Source organism: Falco biarmicus, chromosome 2 (assembly GCF_023638135.1).
Source record: "Falco biarmicus isolate bFalBia1 chromosome 2, bFalBia1.pri, whole genome shotgun sequence".
Classification (NCBI taxonomy): domain Eukaryota; kingdom Metazoa; phylum Chordata; class Aves; order Falconiformes; family Falconidae; genus Falco; species Falco biarmicus.
The window spans coordinates 105,497,484-105,521,537 of record NC_079289.1 but is presented as its reverse complement, the minus strand read 5'-3'; positions in this window follow the sequence as shown (position 1 = coordinate 105,521,537).

The window sequence follows — 24,054 nt, the reverse complement described above, 5'->3', positions numbered from 1 at the left end:
AATCCCTTGGATTAATCCTACCCTATATTCCCAAACACTGTCTATCATATTTGAATGCTATGTGTTCTGTGCTTCCTTTCTTAGCAAATCTTGTCTGGAGTCTGAAGCTGAGTGAATGTAGAGGAAATACAGATGTGTGTGTACATGCCTATTAGCAGGCAGTATAGAGGCAGATGGCACTTGAGTACTCCACATGATAAATGCTACAGCTTCTACACACTGCTACACAGATCCAGTCTATATATACAACAGATTGGCTACAGTCATTAGTGTCTGATGTTAGTGGTCTGCTCATGGGTGTCAATGTCTGCATTTCACTGAATATTTGTCCTTAGCCAAGAAAAGATGGGAAATTCTTTGAGATTGCTACATCTTTTTAACTGAAGAAACAAATACATTTAGTTCTATAAAACAACACACACAGCTTTGACAAATATTACAGGAATTTTAAAATATTTTTTATTAAAGTGTTAGATATGACAATGGGTCCAATGAAAAATCTCCCAAATCACTGTCAAAAAGACACTTTAAGTTATCACAAATCATGATAATAAGATGCCAGTGGTTATTACAATAGTAGCATAAAATATTAGGAGAGTAATTACAAAACTATCCTTATGATGGTACAGAGTCTGTACAAACTGGAAGTATTAGATTTTGATGGAAAAATTTCAGAGGCTATTTGGTATCTAAACCCATGATTAAGTAGACAAAATTTATCAGGAAATTGCAGATAAAAAGCCCTCTACATTTTGGTCTCTAAACCTGTTTGCTCAGTCCCTCATTAAATTTGCACAAAACAGATTAGTTTTTTTTCTTCAGCCACCCTCATCTTTATTCATCAATGCAGATACCTTTTTTATTATTAAAAATTCTGTGACATATTAAAAAGTACTTCCAATGTAATGAATATTTACGGCTATCTCCAAACTGCTTTATGTCTTCCATCTTATTTTCTCCTTAAGAACGGATGTATAGGCTTTTACATATCCACAGAGGAATTCAGAGCAGTTTGCTACCTCTCCATGCATATTGTGCTCAGCATTGCAGGTTTTTTTCTGCCTTCTCCAAGTTTGTAGAACATCTTAGAGTAAAATTTAATTATATTAAAATACTTTAAAGAAATAGGATATCTGCTCTTATAGTTGGGAAAAGATGATTTATTCTACTTCTCTGTTAAGAGTGTAGGGGAACTATATGTTTAAAGGAGTCTATAGAACCATTAAGAAAATGGGACATGTTTTGCTGTCCCAGGAAGTGTATGGGATGAACTGTTTAGTAGAAATCATTAATGAGGTTTTATTTTAGTTTTGTTTTACTTCAATTCATTGCTATGTTATGCTAATTCCAAGCACTTTTTATACTCATACAATGTTCTAAAAAGCCCTGAATGCTGTATCCACGATTTGCTTTTCATGAAGCCTGAGTGTCTCAGAGTACAATATTACAGTACAGTGCAATGGGATTCCGTGATTATTTAGTACGTCTTGCTGACAGCAAAGGCAAAATCTTAATATATCAATGGCTTAAATAGTATTATTAGTGAAACAGTAACAAAAAACAATACTTAAAACCATCAAAAGCCTCAAAAGTTATTTCATTTATAGTGGTGGTTTATTTTTATATTTTGAAACAATTCATGGCACAAAAAAGATCTTAGGAATGCTCAAAAGAAAAATTATTAAAAAGCATCATTTCCCCATATTAACACTCATAGGTCCTTATCCAAGGCTATATTCTAGGTAGAAATTGTATGGACAGATTGAGGCTAAAGACTATAACTCTTCTACATTGTCTTTTACTGGCATGAGTGATGGAAGAGGATCTACTGAGATAAGTCTTATTTCTGACTGCTGACATAAGATTCTGTTCACGAGGAGTCAGAGTCACCTGAGGCTCATCAAGGTCCCAGTCATATGAACTACAGAGACAGACAGCAAGATCCTCTTGGCCAGTGCAGCTCCACTGAACATGATCGTAACATCAGTATTCAGTTAAGTACAGGCACACTCAAGTTTAGTGTCTCAGTAGTCTGCAAGGCAGTTTATCATTCTTCTAAAAAGAAGGCATTAGTACATGAAATATGTCTTTATAATGTGTTCATCTTTATTTGAAAAGTGAGCATGAAAGTCATTTACATCCAGAGTATTTAACAGAAATTTTTCTTGATGTGCTCTAATAGAATTGCACTGGCGTTGTTAGAGTGAAGACGACTTTGTGTGACAAAGTGACTTTCCTAGAAAAAGATTAAGTGCCACATATCTCAGTCTTCCTTCCAATTCCTTGCGTTAATTAGTTCATTATAGTTTGACCATTACTGACTAGAGTATTTCTAAATAGTTGTTAGCTGTCACTTTTAGTTTGATTTTTTGTAGGAACCTTTCATGTTGAAGTATGTATTCATACTGAATATATTCATCATAAATACCATGCATATGTATTTAAGATTATAGTTTGATTCTCAGTGTTTAGAAGGATTTAACTTAAATAAGACAGTCATTTTATCTTTATACTACATAAGATGGTTTTGGAAAACTTGAAAACCACTTTGCAATTTAGTATCGGAAGTTCTTCACAAAGCAAATTGGAGCTCCATTCTGTGCTTGATGCAGTTGTCCTGGTTTCAACTGGGATGGAGTTAACTTTCTTCTTAGTAGCTAGTACAGTGCCGTGTTTTGGCTCTGACGTGAGAACAATGTTGACAATGCACTGATGGTTTTAGTTGTTGCTGGGTAATGTTTATGCTAAGTCAAGGATTTTTTGGTTTGCTGAGACTTGCCACCGAGAGGGCTGGAGGGGCACAAGAGACTGGGAAGGGACACAGCCAGGTCAGCTGATCTGAACCAGCCAAAGAGGTATTCCATACCATGGGATGTCATGCTTGGTATGTAAATTTGGGGGGTTAGCTGGGGGAGGGGGGGTTGTTACTTGGGGACTGGCTGGGCATTGATCAGTGGGTGGTGAGTAGTTGTATTGTGCATCATTTGTTTTCCTTTCTCCCTTTTCTCTTGGATGTTATCCTTTTCCCCACCTTCCCATTTTAACTGTTATTGTTGTTGTTGTTATTATGATTATTACTGTTATTATTGTTGTTCTTACCTTTTTATTCTGTTTAAATTATTAAATTGTTCTTATCTCAACCCTTGACTTTTGCATTCCTTTCCAATTCTCCTCCCCACACTTCTGAGTCGGGGTGGAGTGATGTGCACCAAGCTGTGCGGTGCTTGGTTGCCGGCTGGGGTTAAACCACGACAGCAATACAGAGGATTTTTGCCATATGTTTTAGTAGAGTAGGAAAAGTCCCCAGTTCTTAGGTTTTAAATCATATTAAAATTATTATAGAAATGTTAAATATTTCTGGATCCTGTTTTTAAACAATTTTATAATATTTCATTGCCAAAAGCATGCTATTTTAATAGCATGTATTTCACAAAAAGAAGTTTCCTTTTCCTCTCCATATAATTTCCTAGGTTGACTTCATCTTTCAAACATTCAGCTGACAAAACTGTTGATGATTTTGTAAAGGAAAGAAAATCAAGGTGATGGATTAAAAAATCCTTCAAAGTTAAAGACAAAGATTACAAATAACGCTCGCCTTTGATGAAGACATCACATGAAACTAAAAACATGGTCAGTCCAAAGACAGGAAGCTTTCAAGTATAAAATGTTTAGAGTACTCCAAAGGAAAAGTTTCTTGAATCTGCAGAGAAATATTGCAGCAAAGTGGAACTCCCATAATATTTTTCAGCTAGAATCTCTTCCTGAACTGACTTCCAGACTTCTAAAATTGTCATGAATCAGAGAAATTATCTGTAAGTAGGATATATTTGGAACTGGAAGTTGAAGCCAAGACTTGGATAAGTTCTTAAATTATACGACCTGTTTGCTCCTCTCCAGTTATTTTTGCATGTTTCCTGTAATCCATTGTAGGTCAAACTACAGCTAAGCCTTTATGTTTTGAAAAGCCACTTGATTTCTTTGTTATGATTAAAAATATTTCAATAATCTTCCTAGTAGTAGAAATAATAAGAATACTGCAAAATACATCAAACATATAATGGTAAAGAAAAAGCTTATTCCTGGTTTACTTAACTATTTTTTCAACGTCCTGTGATAAATGCATTTAATGCTTCAGTGAAATTTCCTGAAAAAAAAATAATACAAAAATTAAAAGAGGATCAAAAGGAATACATTGCTATGTGCTTTTCTTGACCTCCATGATAATTATGAAAGAAAGAAGGAATAAATCAATTCACTATACCTGATTAATAAACTTCTAACAGAGAGAATTTATGTCATTTTTAAACAAATTTTATTACACTTAGATTTCTACAACATAATAGGATAGTAGATAAATTACAAGAATATAATATACTTTCTTCAGTTCTAAACCCTACTTTAGGCCAAGTAAACATCTTTGAATTTAGTAATTTGCATATTTCAAACACTGACTTAATTTGAAAGATGTTACAATTGAGCAGAACAATGAACTACTAATTATGGCTTATTCTTTTCTTTCCTTTTTGTCTTTTGTTCAATCATCTACCCTCTTTCTATGGACTGCAGTACATTGTATCAAATTGTATCCTGCTAGTGACAACAGACTAATCATTTTAATTCCTCTCTTTGGCTAATAACCCCTTGATTCATAGACATCTGCTATAGATTGTTCTCTATTTCTTCTTTCTCAAAAAGATTTTTCTTAATTTCTTCCATAGCTGGAGAGCTTCCTCTGCCCCATTTGTTCTGAGTTTGAATTTCATGTCATGTCTGTCTCAGAGTAAATGTCCTCTGTGTTGCTGATAACAGCTGAGCAAAACTTTATGGATTCTTTTAATGTATCTTTATTTCTCTTATTTCTTGCTCATTGCTGGTTTTGCTTTTTAAAACAATTTTGTAGATTTTCAATCAACATCCAACTGTAGCAGCCAGTGCAAAGGAAAGGATTTCCATTGCTGACATTGATATTTATCACTTATTATATATCACTTATGTAAGGAGTGATTCAGACCAGTCTTATAACCTGAAACCATATGAATTTCTCGAAGAAATAAGGAAATGTACAACTGACTAATGCTTTCACATACTAATATCTTACTATAGGAACAGTTGCAAAGTCCAGTAAAAATATAACTTAAACAGATTAGGGTAATTTTCCTTAACAATGAACCAAGGTAGTAAATGAACTGTAGCATCTAGAAAAAAATGTGTGTGATGTCTATATTATTACAAAGTATCAACTGGAAGCCAGTAGAGGCAATTTCACAAGATGTTTCTTTATAAATCCTGATTACAATAATCTGATAAATTACAGAAGCATTCACAACCTGTTCCCTGCAAAATGTATTTTTGAGAAGAAGAATCCTTCAGCTGTATTTTGTAAAAGTGTATGGGATGCTAGGAATTTTGTTTTCAAGCATTTAAAGATTTATCTTTTTACTAATTAAGTTAAAAGGAAAATGAGGCTCTTTTCAGGCAGTTTTAGATTCTACTTTTTGTAGGTGAAAATGTGTAAGTTGCAGATTTTTGTTGGGGCAATCTGCATGAGAAAAAATAAAGTAAATGTGTGATTGAAACTTACTAAAAATATTCTGTAGTATTTGCATCAAAGAGAAGACAAAACATAGAAAATACCTTCTAGGCCTCTTTAGATTGTTATTGTAGTCCAGAGTGTTCTCCTAAATTTTTAACTTAAAAGAATGGATATGATTATTTGTTCGCTTACGAAAGTACATTAAAACATAAAGAGATGTGCTATTGATGCTCTCGGTGGGAATCCATCTCCTCCTAACATTTCACTTATCTAAAAAAAAAAAAAAAAAAAAAAAGGGATTCCAAAGCCCAAGCTTAAAAGCAGACAGTACTTATTTGCACTAAGAAAAATTACTCTCCCCACCACTGGACAGTAATAAGGGCCAGCAAGGCAAAGCAATCTCAAGGTTACTCTTTCTCCAGAGCCTTAATTTACAAGGTAGACATGCACTGCTTCTCCAGACCACCAGACAGGGAAAAGAGCTTGATTTTTTAATGAAAGTGCAACATTTCTGTACAGCTATTCTTTTACTGTCAAAGTCACTGTCAGCAAGATAAACGCTCACAGAAGCATTGCTAATGTGACAAGACTGTAAAATCCATCAATATACAGTCCACACTAGCATTACCTATGACAGTTTTCCCACTGGAACTCCACAGTGATATAAATTTTATTTTTAACATAGTGATCATAAGCGAGAAAGTATTCTGTGATGAAAATCTTACTGATTCATTTGAATTCAGAGCCCTATAATACAGATGGCCAACTCTTAATTTTATCTGTAATATATCCCCTTCTTTTGCTTGTAAATCTTAACAGGTTCAGACCAAATGAAAAGAGTTCCACATAAATTGGAAGGTTTTCTTTACTTTTGGACCAGATGCTGAAGCATTTTTAGTGGAGCATCATTGCTATACAACATCTGAGTAGCAGAGCCATTGAGAGGGAGGCCTTCCTTATCTATTATGAATAATGCCTACAAGGCTGTGTGGGTTTTTTTCTTTTTTTTCTGTTTGTTTTTTTTTTTTTTTTTCATTTACAAGTATATATCTATGTTATGTGTTCTAATTAAAGTGTTCTAGTAATGTCATAAGATTAGATATAACAAAATTCTTATTTTATTATGGGCAGCTATACAAACCACAAAATATCATAACTGGTACAGTGTATATATTCAGTGAAATATAAGGAGGTCTTAAATCCAGGAGATATTATAAAGTGACATAAAAACCAGAACAAAGTAAACATGAACTAAACAGAGCAATATATATTAAAGCAGTGATAATGTCTTCTTACCAGACTGCTGGTACAGACTGCACATGGAAGCAAACTCTTATAATAACGTAATAAGTAGGCCTTCATATTTTTTATGCCGTTTTTCACAAGAATCTGACAATGTTTTCCCTATTCCTATAAGCAGATTAAGTTCTGAATTTGGTCATAAAGGAAATATGCCCAACTATCAAAACCAACAGACTACATTTACAGTATGCAGCACAAAATGCTATTAGTTAATCCATGATATTTCCTCCTTCCCAATTACAATAGTCTCAGGAGAAAATAATTACATATGATGCTAACTACTTTCTGCTTCCTTGGACAAAATTAACCATTTAAAAACATGTATTTGAGGATTATTTCTGCTTGACAGAAAAATAATCAAATAATAATGCTGTTAATAAATAAAATCCGGGCTGAAATTTCTAATGCAAAATATTCTTTGAGATTCATGAGTAGCCTAGGAGTTTGTAATAGAGAAGTGTCAACATAATAAGGATTATTTCAAAATTATTTTTAAAAATACTATAGCTATGATTTAGGGTCACTTTTAGTTAGGACAGATAAAATCCTAATTATAGCATAGAAAATTGGAAGCAATCAAATAAATATATATGTCACTTTTAATGGAGAGAAGTTTGGTTATTTATTTCTTTTCCTATTTTTTTTCCGTGCTTCACCTAAGAAGATAAGATTGAGAATTTGCACCTACTCAGTACAAATCTGTGTCATTATACAGAATATCTCTCTAAATGCAGCTGAAACAAATGGTAGCAGGCTGTAGTCTGCTCAGAAATTTCATTTGATTTCCAGTGACTTCCCCTACCTTTTCTAAAATTGTCTTTCTCTCATACAGATGGACAGCTGCAGAAGAATGACACAACCGTCATTAAGCTTGCATTCAGCTGAAAAGAAACCCTTTCTTTCAGAAAGTGTATTTAATGATGAGCTTTAACATTATCACTCTCCTGAGTTATGGCTTTGCAGTCTCCTGTTATGCTGCTTCTAACTATTGAAAAACATAATGCAACTAAACGCTCCTTCCCTCCAATTAGCCTGACACAAAGGCCTGTTTAATGGCAGTCTTTACTGTTTTATTGTGAAAACAAATTAATTTGTACCTATCTATAAACATATTAAACAGTAACTTAATGATCAAATTTAAGAAGTGCCCACATCTTGACCTGAAACGATTTTTAAAACTGGCCTAGAAGCACTCTGTGACACAGATTGCATCTCTAGTTGTGCTTAAAAACCTTTGGAAAGACTCCAGCAGTGCAGAAGAAGTTAATCCTCATATTTCAAAATAAATATGAGATGACTTAAGCAACATTTAAGCTAGTTAGCATGACACAAATCCTGGACAAAGTTGATAAGGAACATAATTGGTAAAGTATTAAAAGATTGTAACTTAATTAATGGTAATGAAAATAGCTTTATGGAAATTAGATCTTTTAAGACAAAACTCATACATTATTTTATGAGATTATAACTTGGTTACCATGGAAACCTAGTAAACTTAAGACTCCTGAAAGAAAATTCACTTCATGCTGCATGATGTGATTAGAAGTTAGACTGTACAAAGCCAAAGTATTTTGTGTTCAGAGGTGGTCAGCTAATCACAGAAATAAAACTAAAAGAGAAATTTCTTCACTAGTAAATTTTATATTGTTTTGGTTCATTTCCATATAAAAATATGATTGTCGTCTTTATTACAATGTATTAGGCAAAATGATTTATGTGGTTCACCGTATTTACTTAACTAACAGAACATTAACTATCATCTCCAGGTTCCCACTCACATAATTATAGTCAAAATTACTTTGTTCTAGCACAGAAATTTCATTGAATGAGATCTAAAGACTAGAAGACAGGACAAAATTAATTCAAAGTCCACCTTTTCAGCTAAAGTAATTATCTGCTGTAGCAACTACCGCGGTCGGGGATATCATGCCATTTTAGTCTATTCTAAAAACTTTCAAAGCAGCTATTTCATGCAAGAATTGCTGGTGAGCATTATACTGTTTCACCTACCTAACACAAAATATAAGAAATTATCAATATGAGGTACCATACATGTTAAATATTATAGAGTCATAAAGGTTGCATTTTTCCTTTTTGTTCTTTGTCCTTGTTAAAAAAGAAAAAAAGAAACTTCTTGATTTTCTTGTCTTATGTTCTCTTTTATGTCACCCTGTTGCTTTGTCTTCATTTTTTACAGCTTGGAAAGTTAAAAGAAAAAAAACCCAAAAAACAACCCTCTGGCTTTTTACCTCTCTTTCCAAATGTGGCCATAAATAAGTATCATTTCACTAACCTTGTGACCATTAAAAACTCCATCAAAGTATTCAAAGGAATAGCAATGTTAGCACTCTGGTGTTCTGTTTAGATACCAATTCAAGCAATTACATTATGCTTACTTACATGTCCCCCAGTTTTTCATTTGAAATAGTACGTTCTTCAGTTCCTGTGCTAAACAATATCCTGATTATGAAAACACTGGTTCATGTCAGCAATGCAATGATCTTGGTGGAACTGCCCGTATGTTTGTAAGTGGATTACTGACTTGTTCTCTGTCTCTTTCCCAAGTTCAGTGGTACTTTGGGTTGAGATGCAGGGCTGATATCAGTAGCTACACCTGACAGATCATAGCAAGGAATAATGTTTCTGCTGTTGCTGTGGAAGGTGTCAGGAATATCAGGTCATGTGGAAAATTTAGATGATTACTCTTGTAAGCCACAGAGAGGAAGAAGCTCTACCACAGGAATGAAGTTAAATGTCCAAGAATGCATTAATTAAAGGTGGCAACTTTATTAGTGGATTTCTGAGCATAGGCCCTGCCTAAATTTGCCCTAGCAATTAAAAGATGCACAACATGTAAGATGATTTCTTTTCAATCCTCATTTTCTCAATAGCTACTTTGAGGCTCTGTATTCTTAAATTCTTGGGTTCCATCTGTTAGAAAAACACAGCAAAAGCACAGGCTAGTATTAGAAAATAGTTTAAAAGAACTGTATTTATGAAGCATTTATTTGTTTGGACATGTTTATCTATTTGTACTTATTTTCTCTTACAAATAAAGTACAAAGTGAACCATTTGATTCTTGTTTTTCTAATAGAAAGCTAAAAATCTCACAATGTTTAGGGAATCAGACATTCACAGAGGCAAGAAATGTAGGCAATTTCTTGAAAATTATGCAAAAGTCAGCTATATACCATAATTTTGAAAGTACTTCCTTTCCTTTATTATGTTTTCCTCACATTGGATACAGAATAAATATTTTTAATTAAACAAAAGATACTGAGAAACATTAGTTTAAAAAAAAGAACATCATCTCTTTTTTTTTTTTTTTACAGTGAATTTGACGGCTACCTTGTTTCTCTAACTACATTGACTGTTCTTACATTTATAAAACTGGATTTACCATAATGGTAGATTTGAACTCTTATTAGACACTAGGACTGTAAGAATGGATCCCACCCTAAAACCAGTAATATTCTTGAGGGCAGTTCTGTGATACCACTACCCTCAAAATGCTTCTCAGTTTTACAATTTTCTTTAACAATTTCACTGCTAAAGAAAAGTTACAGTTATATAAAGAAAAGTTGCAGTATCATTTGGTGTTACTCAAGCCTTAGCAGACAACATTAAGGACTTTAAAAATTAAAACATCAGTTACAGAGATATGGGCTGTCTGGAGTATGCCGATCCGGTGCAAATACTGCACGTTGTTAAGCTCCAATAGTGTATACCATTGAAAAATAATGACTAAATAATGATTATAATTAAAAAATAAATTTTAAATGTTATAATACGGATTATATTATAGTGAATTTAATTATAGTTCACTTTATAAATAAAATAATTAATTTAATAATGAATTATGATAAAATACTAATAAAATAGATAGTGGGTAAATAACTACTCTGTTGTACAATGTGTCTGGGTTTTGACAACATAAACTAAGATGTACAAAGCGAGGTAATGAAGTGGAGGAAAGAACATTTTATCCCCGTTGTTCACACACACACAGCAAACAGTTGTTGCTTCCTATGAAAACTTCCCATAACAGTGCTACTGGGGTTTACAGGCGTATGACCATGAGAAAAACGGTATGAAAATCATGGCATGAGAAAACTGAAGGAGGAATATTTAAAAGACTTTGGGAAATACCGCCTCAGCAGCTTCAGAGAAAAGTTATAATAATGCTAAGTGCTTGCTATTTGCAGCTCTAAGGTACCCAAATTACTGCAGCACCAGTACTAGAGGTACCAAATGGGGTAATAAAATTATGGAAGAAGGTCAGGGATTTAACAGAAACCATGGCTGTATAGACCAGGGGTCCTCAAACTACGGCCCGCGGGCCGGATACTGCCCCCCAGGGTCCGGCCCCCAGTATTTACAGAACCCCCCTGCCTCACCCCACCCCCCACCCCTCCCCCCCCGGGGGCTGGGGGGGAAACCAAGCAGCCGTAGATGACTGCCTGCCACTTCATCTGCGTGCTGGCTCCCTGTTTAAAAAGTTTGAGGACCCCTGGTATAGACCATGACATAGTGGGAGCTCAAGACCCTGAGGGACATGGAGTAGGCAAGAGTAGAGCTGTTTTCCCCCTGGCTGACAGGGTATAAAGGGCTCTAGCTGGCCGCCTAGGGGGAGAGGGGACACTGCCTGGTTAGCCCGTGGATTGGGCTCTGGCTGATCACCCACGAGAGGGCTCTGGCTGGCTGGCCAGTGGAGAGAGGACTCCGGCCAGTCATCTGGGGGATTCGGGCCCTGTTTGAATGGCAAGGGATTTGGGTCCTGGCCTGTCAGCCAGGTAAAAGGGGCTCTGGCTTGGCATCCAGGGGAAATTGGCCTTGGCTGGCCTGATGGGGAAAAAAAGCTCTGGCTTGGCAGCCAGAGGAAAAAGGGCTCTGGCTGGTCAGCTGGCAAGGAGGGCTCTGTCTGGCTGGCCAGTAGTGAGAGGGCCCTGCTTGCTGGCTGGACGAATTTGGCCCTTGCTCGCCAATGAGGGAACTGGGCCCTGGCTAGCTGGCAAAGGGAAAAGAAAACTGGCTGGCTGGCTGGGGATAAAAGGACACTGGCTTGTTGGCCAGAGGAAATCGGTCTCTGGCTGGCTGGCAGATCTGGGTCCTGGCTAGGTGGCTGCGTAAAGAGGGCTCAGAGCGCAAAGCCAGGGGAAAGAGGGATCAGGCCGGCTGGTCAAAGGAAAGAGGGCTCAGGTGGGCCAGCTGGGGTAAAGAAGGCTATTGCTGGCTGGCCAGCAGAAATGAGTTCTGGCTGACTGGCCATCTCGGTGAAAGAAGGCTCTGCCTAGCCAGCTACAGAACAAGTGCTCTGGCTGGCTGGGGTGTTGGGCCCTGGCTGGCCAGCCAGAGAAAGAGGTTCTGGCTGGCCATCAGGGTTAGAGGTTGTGGCTGACCAGCTGGGAAGAGAGGGTTTATCTCACCAGCTGGGCAGATTGACTCTGGCTCATCTCTGGCAGAACATCAGGTGTCATGTTAATCAGTTCTGTCTAACCAACCAGACATACATGCTCTGGCTAGCCAGCTGCAGGAATGACTGGCTAGTGAAATGGGGAGAGGCTGTCCAGCCATCAAAACAGGTTCCAGCTCACTGTCCACAGGGAACAGCTCTGGGTGTCCATGCCCAAATGTTTGCTGTTGGGCAGCTGCAGGGCAACGTCTGTGAGGAGAGGCTAGGGCTGCCCCATGTTGGAAATGAACAGTCACCACCTGCTCCAGCAGACCCACCACAGGACACAGCTGAGCCTCTCAGCCAAGTTGGTAGGGCCTTGGGGAAAATCTGTGTAAGAAAGGGTGAAAAGGTGTGAGAAGTGAGGGAAGGAGTATGAGAAACAGCCCAGCAAGCAATGAGGTGAGAGGAGGAAGGGGAGGAGGTGCTGCAGCTGCTGGAGCAGAGCTTTCTTCACAGCCCCTGGAGAGACTGTGGTGGAGTGGGTAATTCCCTGAAGCCACTGGTGAGACCATAGTGGAGCAGATATCCACACCGCACTCATGGAGGACTCCATGCCAAAGCAGGATATGCCCTGATGGAACTGCAGCCTGTGGGAAGGACCCACACTGGAGCAGGTTCATCTTTAAGGAGTGCAGCATTTTGAAAGCCTATGTTGCTGTAGGGGAAATGTGTGAGGAAGAAGATGAAGCACAGAGCAGCTGTTATGGACCAACCACAACTCCCCCATTCCTCATGCCCCTGCACTGCTTGCACAATGAAGGAGTGGAGTGTAGACAGCAAAGAATCAGGGGAAGGAAAAATGTCTTTTGGCTTTTATCTTTGTTTTTCACCATTCAAACCTAGTATAATTTGCAATAGATTCAGTTAGTGTTTCCCAAGTAGAGTCTGTTTTGTCCCTGATGGTAAAGTAATCTCCCTGTGTTTATACTGACCCATGAGCTGCTTCATCCTATTTTCTCTCTGTGTCCTGCCTGAGGGGAAAATGAGGGAGCAGCTGAGTGGGTGTCTGGCAGCCAGCCAAAGTCAACCCTCCACAAGGCTTCAGGGAAAGGAAAACATGAACTAAGTCCTAGAGACAGAAAACACAGTTCTCTCACCAGCTGAATTCTCACTAATCAGTCCTCCAAGATCTCACTGCTTTCTAGAGATTGAAACAGAAAATGTCCAGTTCCTCTTTAAACTAGATCTCCAAAGGAAAAACATTCCTTTTCAGTTTTTGAGGAAAAAGCTACATTTTTAGGAGAGGCCTACAACAAAATGAAGTAGAAAATTTAGTTCTCTGTTGATTAGTCCACTCTATGAGAAGAAAGCAGCTTTCTTGCATTCCATGGTATTTATTCTGTTTAACTGTCCCCACACTTAGGGTCCTAATTGTGTTTTAGAAGCCACATTGATGGGAGTAAATAACAGTATTAAGTTCCCCAGATGAATGAGACACATAGTGTGAACACTTTGTAATTAATAAATCCAGAATTAGTTTTTAAAATGGGCACCAAGAGGTGAGCTAGCTAAAGAAAATTATATAACACAACCTAATTTTTCCTTCTAGTTAAAAAGTAGTATTTTCCTTTTTTTTTTTTAATAATAATCTGATTAAAAAATCTGCTTATTTATCTGCCTGTGTTTTCATATGGTAACATAGACTTGAAATTCCATGTATTTAAGCAAAACTGTCCAAATCACAATCTGAGGATTTAAACAGGACACAAGACAATTCTTTTCTGATGTATTGTAAGATTAAATTCACCTATGTCTTGCTGTAATACATTGATACTTTATAATTTGGGATGAAGCGATATATTAAATCTTTTTTATCTATCATTTCTACATGATGATTAGTCATCATAGATCAGAAATTCTTGTTATTAGTTTCAATGCATTAATGCATGCTCTTGTACTTTACACTTCATTCCATTGCTGTGACTCCAGGATTCAAGGTCATTCCTACCTTCCTGTACTTTGATCCTGCTGTGTATTGATGATGTTTCCTGTTGGCACATTTTACCACTCTGTGTGCTGGGGCATGGGGGCAAGGTAGACACAGAACACACACCCCCACTGCACATACGAATCTTTTAGATCAAGGACAGTAATGAAAATATCACATAAGTCATTGCAGGTTTTTGGGATATTGTACTAATAATCTGCATTTTCTATGACAGTTCTTCTATCAACTATGGCACATTTTGCTAGCAGCTTGTCCCACTTCCTATCAATTTCTGTTTTCTCCCATTTGTCTAATAATATAGTATGGTGCATAATATTATATGAATTATTGGCATCCAGACTGGTTAGATAAACAGAACTTTCTATTCCTAGAAAAAGAGCTATTGAAAAAAAGATTTTGCAACGGTCTGGCATGCTAACTTTTAAACTTTTTCAAAATTTTGTGGCATTTTTTCATATTTTCCTATGATTTTCCTTAATTTTTCTGATTTTTTTTCCTGTCTGAATTTGTTCGAAATCTCACACATGTGTAAGGTTAAGTTAATGTGGCTTAAGGTTCTTCCCCATCCTCAGTTCTAAGCTTCTTTCCTTTCCAAAAACCAAAGAAATTAACTTTGCAATGTTATGCCTCAGTGCTTCTTTTGTTGCATTACATGTTTGCTCAGCATGTCAAAATTCAGTTGTTTGAGTTTTGTTTCCAATTTAAATGTGTTAACTTTGGGCATTCATTTAGTATCTGTGCCAAGGCTTGTTATCTTTAATACTTTCCAACCTCACAGGTAGAAGGTCTGTAGCATTTGTTTTTTACATTATTTTTATTTGATAATAAATAAATTTGCCCTTTTTGGTTTACAATATTTTTCCATTATGTTACACAGTTTTGTGTTTGGGTTTTGTTTTTGGTTTTTTTTTGTTGTTGTTGTTGTTGTTTGGGGTTTTTTTTGTTTTTCATTTCTACAAAAGATTTTTTAAGTAATCAGGGACCCAGAATACAAAAAACAATCCCTACTATTTCTGATTATTTTATTAAAGAAGGCAGCAATATAAAATGCCTGTGGTTTCCTAAGTAACAGGAATGAATACTTAAACACATTTTTTATCCAAAGGTATCTTTCTATATTGCATCTTCTAAGTGATATTTTGCAAAGCTGGACATATAGCACACTGTTCAATAAGAAGTCACTCTGCTGGTGGTTCATCTGAATATATTTACCCAATATGGGAACACCAAATGTTATTTAAAAACTAAACAAACTAAGTTTTAAGAAGCTGTTTAGTGTTAATACATGCGACAAGCAAATCTGTCATGCTGAAAGAGAACATATCTACAGAATGCCAAAGATGGCACAATGTGCCATTTGCCACCTGAATTCAAATTCCAACTGCAGATTAGCAGGAATGACTAAACTAGTTATATATAAATCTAAATTTATGAATGGCTTAATTAGGAATTAAGTTCACTTCTGCAGTGAGTAGCACAAAGTCTATGTACCGATTAAGTCCTATTCAGCAGCTTAACTACAGTTTGCTAAAAAAAGATGTCTTTGAAGGTTTTGTTGGGGTATTTTGTTCGTTTGTTTCTTTGTGGCAGATGTTCTTGTGATTTCAGTCATGCCAGAACCAATTCCTCTTATCACTTGCACAATTGCACTGAAGCCATGCACACAGTGATTATAACTCACTTGACAGATACTCTGCTTGTTTAACTTGTCTGTTTTTCATAGCTTATAACTTACCCTCTCCTTTAATTTCAGTGTTGTGACTTATTGTTCAACGTCTTTGGCCCTTGCCAATAAAACTGTTTTGTCCTTATAACCACTAGCTCAATTAACACAAGGTGGGTGGGAGCCCAGCACAGACAGAAGGATGGTGTGACAGCTAAATCCCAGCAAATTTTACTTTTGAATTTATTTTTCTTCTGTTTTAGAACATTGCTAATAGAGGTGATATTAACCCAGATTAAAAGTTGACATGAAACTAGTTTATGCCTGCTGCCTGCTCTGCTTTACCTGCTATGCAAATATGTTTCAAAATATATTAAATATCAAGCATAAAGATAAACATCAAACAGAACAGAAAACAATTCTACTAAGATTAATAACATTTGGTTTGCTGAGTTAGACCAGATTGGTATTTGTCTCAGTGATTATAAAGTTTCTTTTTTCCCACACCAAAAAAGCAACCTATAATCGCTGGGAAAATAGTATTTAGATGGGTGGACTTACACAGAGCGGAATAAACAATTTCTTCTCTACCCCCCCACCCCTCCCCGGTTCTGTGGTATAGGTGTGAGCTTATCAAATGCCCACAAAATGGATGCCCTTTTCTTATGCTGACATTTTAGAAGAATCTCCCAGATATCTTACTCATATACTATGGAATCTCTTTCCATCTGTGAAAGACAGAATGTTGGGAATGTCAGTAGCAACTGGGATCATCAGCATCCTGAAGCATGCAGAGGGTGCGTGGTGAAATTATGCATAAATATGGACATGGAAGAAAGGTCTTCAGTTTTCTCCATTGTTTTGTTGGTTTGTTTTTTTTCCTCCACCCCCCAAACAGGTTTAAAATGGAAATCCATTCTTTTTTTGCATGACTCAGAATAAAATGTGATACCCATGGTATTTATTTTCCTTTCTCATCTCTGTCTCCTGCTCTCTCTTTCTTGCTTTTTCACTTTGCAACTCTTTATCAAAGGACTGCCATTCACAATGTGTGGGAGGCGCCATGAATAAATGTAGAGAAAAAAAGGTACTTTACCATTCCTTAACTTAGATATAGGGCTTCCAGTATCACTTCTATCAAGTTTTAGTAATAGAATAATGATATATTGCTGATCAAATTTCTAAGTCTACTACCACTCAAATTGTTTTAAGAGTTGGTAACATTTTTGTTTATGGCACCAATGAATAACACTTGCAATGGAATTGAGAAGACCTACTTTAAAAAGTGACATATTGTGTTCAAAAACAAATCCAAACAAAATTACATATTGTAGGAAGCACATCTATTTGTTTGTGTAATTATTTTGTTACTGACAAACATGTGCATGAGAAAATAATGGTTTTCATTACTAGTCAATGACAATCTATTCCAGAAATTTCAATGCAAAATCTTGGGGTTTTTGACACTGTATAAACAGGCTGCTACTGCCTTATGGAATTGAAGAAATAAAACAGACATTGAAATGGAGAGTTGTTAAAAAGGATGGAAACTGTGTTTTAATACGTTCTCAACAAGCAATAGAAAGTTTCAATTTTTATCTTCCCTAACTATGATAAAATAATATAATATGGATCAGATTTGTGTTGTGACAGGGTATAATCATCATAATATATAAATTATATAATTGTCTTGGATTTATTTGCCAAGAAAAATAGTATTATTTCATTCATTCATTTTAAAAAGTATTTAAACTAGTGTTAGAAATATGGACAAGTGGTTGGGAAGGGATTTTAAAATTCAAGCTTTTTCTGATACAGACAGTGAAATCTACCCAAGGACATTTCTAAAAAACTGATTTATTAGGATGGTTCATTCGTTTTTTCCTAGAAAATATCTGACCTAATTTAATTGTTGCTGTATACTGTCAGTATGTGTACTTTGGTTATTACTTTCTAATATAAGTAATTGGTCACTTCCTACCAACTATGACAACAGATGTACTTATATATTACAGTCTTTGGCTGGACATGAAGAATCACTTTTAAATTAGCAAAACGAGGTTTCAGTCTACTCAAAAAATGAAATTGAAACATTAACAAATTTTAATCGAGACTTGCACAACATCTAATTTTTAAGCTAGCATTTCAATTGAAAATCAATATGTAATAAACTATTAAAACTTAGTAACTAACATCTGGCTCTCAAGGAGTAGGAAATACAGACCGTTTCAAAATTCATCCCTGATATGTTGGCTCCTTACATTGGTTTGACTGCTGTTACACTGGATTACTGTCCATGCTGACTTGGGGTTATCAGGTTCTGTATTCTGTTCATGATTTGAAGAAACCTGTGGCTGAACTTAGTAATTACTGAAAGAAAAAAAACAACACCCACAGTTCTGCTGAGTTAGTAAGTTTATGGAAAATACAACGTAAAATATCTGAATAATTCCTACAATGTACTTTGAGTCAAAATGAAGATATTTTTGTAATATTTTTAAATTTTGGTTCTATAAAATATCACATAACTGTGATATTAATTATGGGCCCTGGTTGAGGAAAGCCTGAAGCAGGAAAACCCTCGTTAAGGACATTCCCAGTCAGGAAAATGCCTTTCAGACCTAAAGACCTTGCTGCCTTTGTAAGAAGTCACATTCTATTGATGAGGGAGTTTTGCTTCCCAAATAAAAAGAAAGATGAGAAGGAGCAACACCTGGCACTGTGTTCTCTATTACTTATAATTTCGTTCAGTAGTGGAGAGCTAGAACACCTGTGGAGAGCATGGTCTGCTCACCAAGAGTGAGAGGAGAGGTGCAGGCGGAGAGAGCAGGGGAGAATTATGATCAGTCAGTAGAGATTAAAGAGTGAGAACCTATCCATGAAGGAGACAGATAATATAAACTCTGAAAGACCTACAGGGAGTAATAGCTGGGGGAAGATGGGCAGGTGGGGTGGCAGAATCTTAACATACCAGAGCAGCTGGCTACAAATCTGTTTCTCTTTGTCACACCCCAGTTTAACTACAACAGTGTTAAGAATCTGGTCATGAAACTATATGCTCTTAATTAGGAGCACACATAACTTAGAAGGATTGCCACAAGTATATGTAACTTGATTATATATAACAATGTGTTAACATAATTTAACATATTGTGTTGACATAAAATTTTTGTTAATATGAAAAGATATGTATTAAAGTACTCTATAAAGTACTTATTGATATTTTTATTTAATTGACTTAAAATCTTCAAACAAGCTCAGAACCCTGATCCTTGCCATGAAAGGATGTATAACATAGACCAGCATATTTAGATGATGGGGATAATATAACAAAGGATTTTCCCAAATATGGTCCCAAATAGCTCTCAGTTGTAATGGTTAAAATAAACTTTACATGGGCCAAAGTCCTTTTCACAGCCAGAAATGAATCTGAAGAGGAACTGAACATTCTTAGAGCATCACCTCCTGCAGGACTTGTGTCTTCAGACTTGTTTTGTGTAATCAGGTTTGCAAGGCAAGTGTTAAAACCCAATCAAAAAACTCTGCAGTTCCCTCCCACTAGAATTTATAACACAAAGAAAAGACTGCAAGTGTTCTTCTCCAAACTATAACATAATATGTACTGCATGTGTTTTCATCCTATCAGATGTTAAAAAGCAAGCTTCTTATTGAAAATGTCAAAATTCTCAGCTGGTGTTTTTATGAGTGATATGTATACTGAGGTTTCTTACTGCTAATACTCTGTAAATGTAAGTGCTACTCTCAGCTCTGAGTGAAAGCAAGCAAGCCACGGTAAATTAAATAGCACAGAGGTGACATTAAATGTCCTTGAAGAACTGTATAGAGCTGTCTTTCTGAAAATGACTACAGTGAACGCAGCACTGAGACAGTGACTTTTAATGATCAGTAACCACAGAGGTAAGAGTGGATTTTTTGCTGTGGAGAATTCAAACAGGATCTCCTGAGGTTTACTGCCTATGGTCCTATTGTTCTTGCTGATATAAACTGTGTCTTATGATATTTATCAAATAAGAACTCTGAATGCTGTAAACTACTTCTGGATTAGTTTACTAATCCAACTGCTAGTTGGATTCTTTAGCTGGAAATTGTTTAGATGGGCTTCTTGATTCTCTAATTTTTATTGCTCTCGTTCAAATCGAAGTGCCTCTCTGTATGGAATTAAGTTACTTCAGATTCACTTCTGGGATGGTGTGAGAAACTGCGCTGATGAGACCCACCATTGCCACAGCAGATGTATTGTCTCAACATTGCTATGGCAGGAAACTCATGCCATCATCACTGTGAATGAATACTGCCACAGAAGAGATTTAAGGCAGGAAGATAACACCACTGCCACCACAGAGACTTATCTATACATTGTTAAAGGAGGAAACCGAGTGACACCATGGAGCAACGGGGAAGGCTGATCCTGCAAAACTTAACCAAACCTCTGTGCATTTACCCAGACTTGGGGTCAGGTGGGTCAAGGTGCCTGGAGGCCCCTTGATGTTGGGCACGTACACCATTGTCGGGTGGAAGGTGTGGTTGAGCAGAATGGCTTGTAACAACCCTATAACAAATGGAACCAACTAACATCGGATGGGACATTTCCTCACCAGACTTGAAAATTAATCGAACTGTAGGGACGCCACAGCTTCGGGGTGGTAGCTATTGCTCTGAACTCTTTCCTTTTCTTTCCTTCTTTCTTTCCTTCTTTTCTCTCTATCTCTTGCTCTCTCACCTTGGCATTTGCAGATTTATTGTTGGGAAAATAAAGTTCCTTGGCTCTTGACTCTGTTTTGAGTCTTAATTCTGTTCCCGAGAATGCAAACAGAACCACGCTCCAGTCTCAGACCGGCATGTAACAGATGGAAAATAAAAAGATGCTGACACTCAAAGTCTCTGTCTTGGAAGTAGAAATGCCACTAAGTTTGGTTGTATAAAAATGCTCAGGCCAATTCAAAAGCATATTCATGACATGGAATGGAGGCTGAAATGTTAGCAAAACTTATGACAATGAAACTATTTTTAATCTAGGGCCTACATATGTCATGCTTTTAGGGAGTAACACCACAAGCTTAAGGAATAATTTCCAAAAGATGTAGTGATCCGTAGCAATGAACAGTGACTGTGTTCATTCTTTGACTGTGCTTTATTCCATAGCATTATTATAGATTAAGGAGAAAATCCAAAGAAAGGAAATATTTTCTAATAAAATCCATCTTTAGTTAGAGATTGAATGAAACTGTGCTAAAAAATTTGAACTTTCTCTCAAGTGCCTTATGTAAGAAAATAATATTTCCTAGAGGTCACTATTTTAAATATATTCTTTGTGGTTCTACTTTTATTTTCTTAAATTATACAGTCCCCAATTATATTTGAAGATGAACCCATAAATCATATGTGTAAAACTTAAGCAGCAACCTTTATATATAAATATCCTCTATAAGCAGAAATAAATCTTTTCTACATATTTCATAAAATGGTGACCAATAATTTACATGTCCTTTAAGCACAGTATAGATACAGATATTATGCAAGATAAAATAAAAGCATATGTAGAGTAGGTGCTGCAGGAAGTTATAAGCAGAGCTACAATTTACCCTCTATATTGATCTAAAATATAAATAATTACTATAATCTAGAAAATGTTAAGGAATCTATATAAACTTTATAATCTAGAAACATGAAGTACAGTTTGTCAAAGCCAAAAGCTAGATGGACTACATTGTCTTAATCTATTGGTTAGTGGAGTTATTTCAAATGAACTACCACAAACAAAGGCAAGTTAAAAAAATCAGAGCAATAATCAAGGGAAACTCAAACACAAAAGGTTGATCAAGTTAGACACGATTTTGACATTTTTCAAAATTAAAATGCATTTAGCATATACAATTCCAATCAGATTGTTGTTTATGGTAAAACAATAACTCTGATTTAAATCAATATGAGTTCTGCAGTCCAAAGGGCAAAATTTAACATTTGAAGTTTTTATCCAGGATTTTCAGTTAATAACCAGAACTTTCTCCAAAAAATTACACTAATGGGGATGTGCCTTCAAATATAAAGTTTTCATATTATGCTTTCAAGCTTTTTTTTAAGTCTGTCATTTGTATATAATTGCACTGCTACTGCTACAGCAAAACTCACAAGAATATATTCTTCAGGTTATTCATATTAGTTGTGCTTTTGGGGATATTGATTTTTAGTTGGTAATTTGCAATATTATTTGACCAACAAATAATTATATTAATGTCTAACTCCTACATACAGTCTTAAAATTCAGTTTAAATCCATGTAGTGGGGACACCTATATACTTTTAGACATCCCCAGCCCACACTTGTGACATAGGACAGGATTCCTGAAGGTCTTTTAATAATCATCAGTAAGTTTTATGTGAGTTTGGAAACAGCATACAGTCTCTACGGAAAGAAAAAGAGTTAAAAAAAACCCCAAACAACCTCAGACTACTGAGAAACATGTATACCTGAGGAAAAAAGAGACCAATAGCTGATAAATTTACCAATCATGAAAATCCACACAATTACTGAATTTGACAAGAAATGCAGTTTCAATGTGCTTAACCAAAGAATCACAGATGTTTTTGTTCATGTTCAACAGCAAATACTTTACTTTAAAAGGTCGTTGTTGTTATTGTTATTTATATTAGTACTAGTATTAGTATTAGTATTACTAGAGACAAACGTACCTGTTTTTTAAATTATGTAGTTCATGAACGTATGAAATTCTCACTACAACTTTTACATCTAAGCCTCCAACCTTTTACTGCATGGAAACTTGGATTCCAAATATAGATTTTTTTTTTTTCTTTTTTGTTCTTTTTGAAGTGGGGACAGATGAATACTAATTAGGGGAAAATTGATAATATTCTTTACTCTGTTTATCTAAATAATGAAATTATTCTCATCAGTGTAGTACCTCAGAAGGTTTCCACTTTTACCAAAGTGAAAATAGCAATATATTTTATTTCCCAGCTTTCAAAAGATCCAAAATGACATTTTTATAATACATTGTTAGTCTAAGGAAATCATTGACGGCAAGGTAAACTATGGAAATTAGTTTTGTTTTCAGTTATTATTGCTTGGAGCTGTGACCTGAGGTCCATAGCTCCTGTCTACTACAGTAATAAAACTTTATAGTCTAAAATTTCCAAAGGAATATTACTATTGTTGTTTGCGCATCAAGAAGCTCTGTCTTCTCATTGTTATTTTTGGGTCAAACAAATACAGGTATTGTTAAGGAGGCTGGTTTTAAGACAACCTATATATTCAAGAATTCTGTCTAATACAATCGTAGATGCAATTAATTAATGAAAAATTGAATGCTGTGTTTATTTATGGGTTTATAAGAGTGTCAGTCTTGGTGTCAGTTGCATGGTACTGTTGCTTCTATATGTGAATCATGAACTGTATTATCAGTAGTTCAATACAATAACGAAAAAAAAAAATCTTGATGAAATATACAGGTCTCAACCTAGGAGAAACATTCCCTGCACTGACTCCAGTGGTTCCATTTTGAAAGCCCCCCCCTGAATTTTAGAGCACTTTTGTTCACATTTTTGGCTTCTTGGAGTTAGAAGTATATGTCTACAGTATCAAATGCTTGTTTCTCTCAAAAGACTGACTAATGCTGAATTTATTTTCCTACATTGAGAACAAAGGTGCACTTTAGAATAAGTTAACAAACCATTTTCATTTCTATATCCCATCACTTCTCAGTTACTTCTTAAAACATTTTTTTAATTGCAGTTTCCCTATAAATTAAGGCTTCTTCTACAACACTAAAAATGCTAGCTCAGAACAGGATGAAGAAAGTATATTCACAAGGTACTGACAGTAGTTTCATTAGCTGATTTTGACTGAAATGTCATAGTTTCATCATCACTGCATTGTACTATTAGTAGTTATATCTGTCTGAAACATTACATTTTCAGTAGGTAATTACCAAGGCTTCTCCATTTACCTAAGTTTTTTGGTGGAGAAATTAATTGTTTTTAAAAAAAAAAACAACAAAACAAAACCAAACCAAAACACAACAGAAACGAACTGAAAAAAGCATTATGTCACACATTATTGTGCTCCAGTGAAGATTCAATGAATATTGGCAGTAATAACGTCATACTTTTTGATG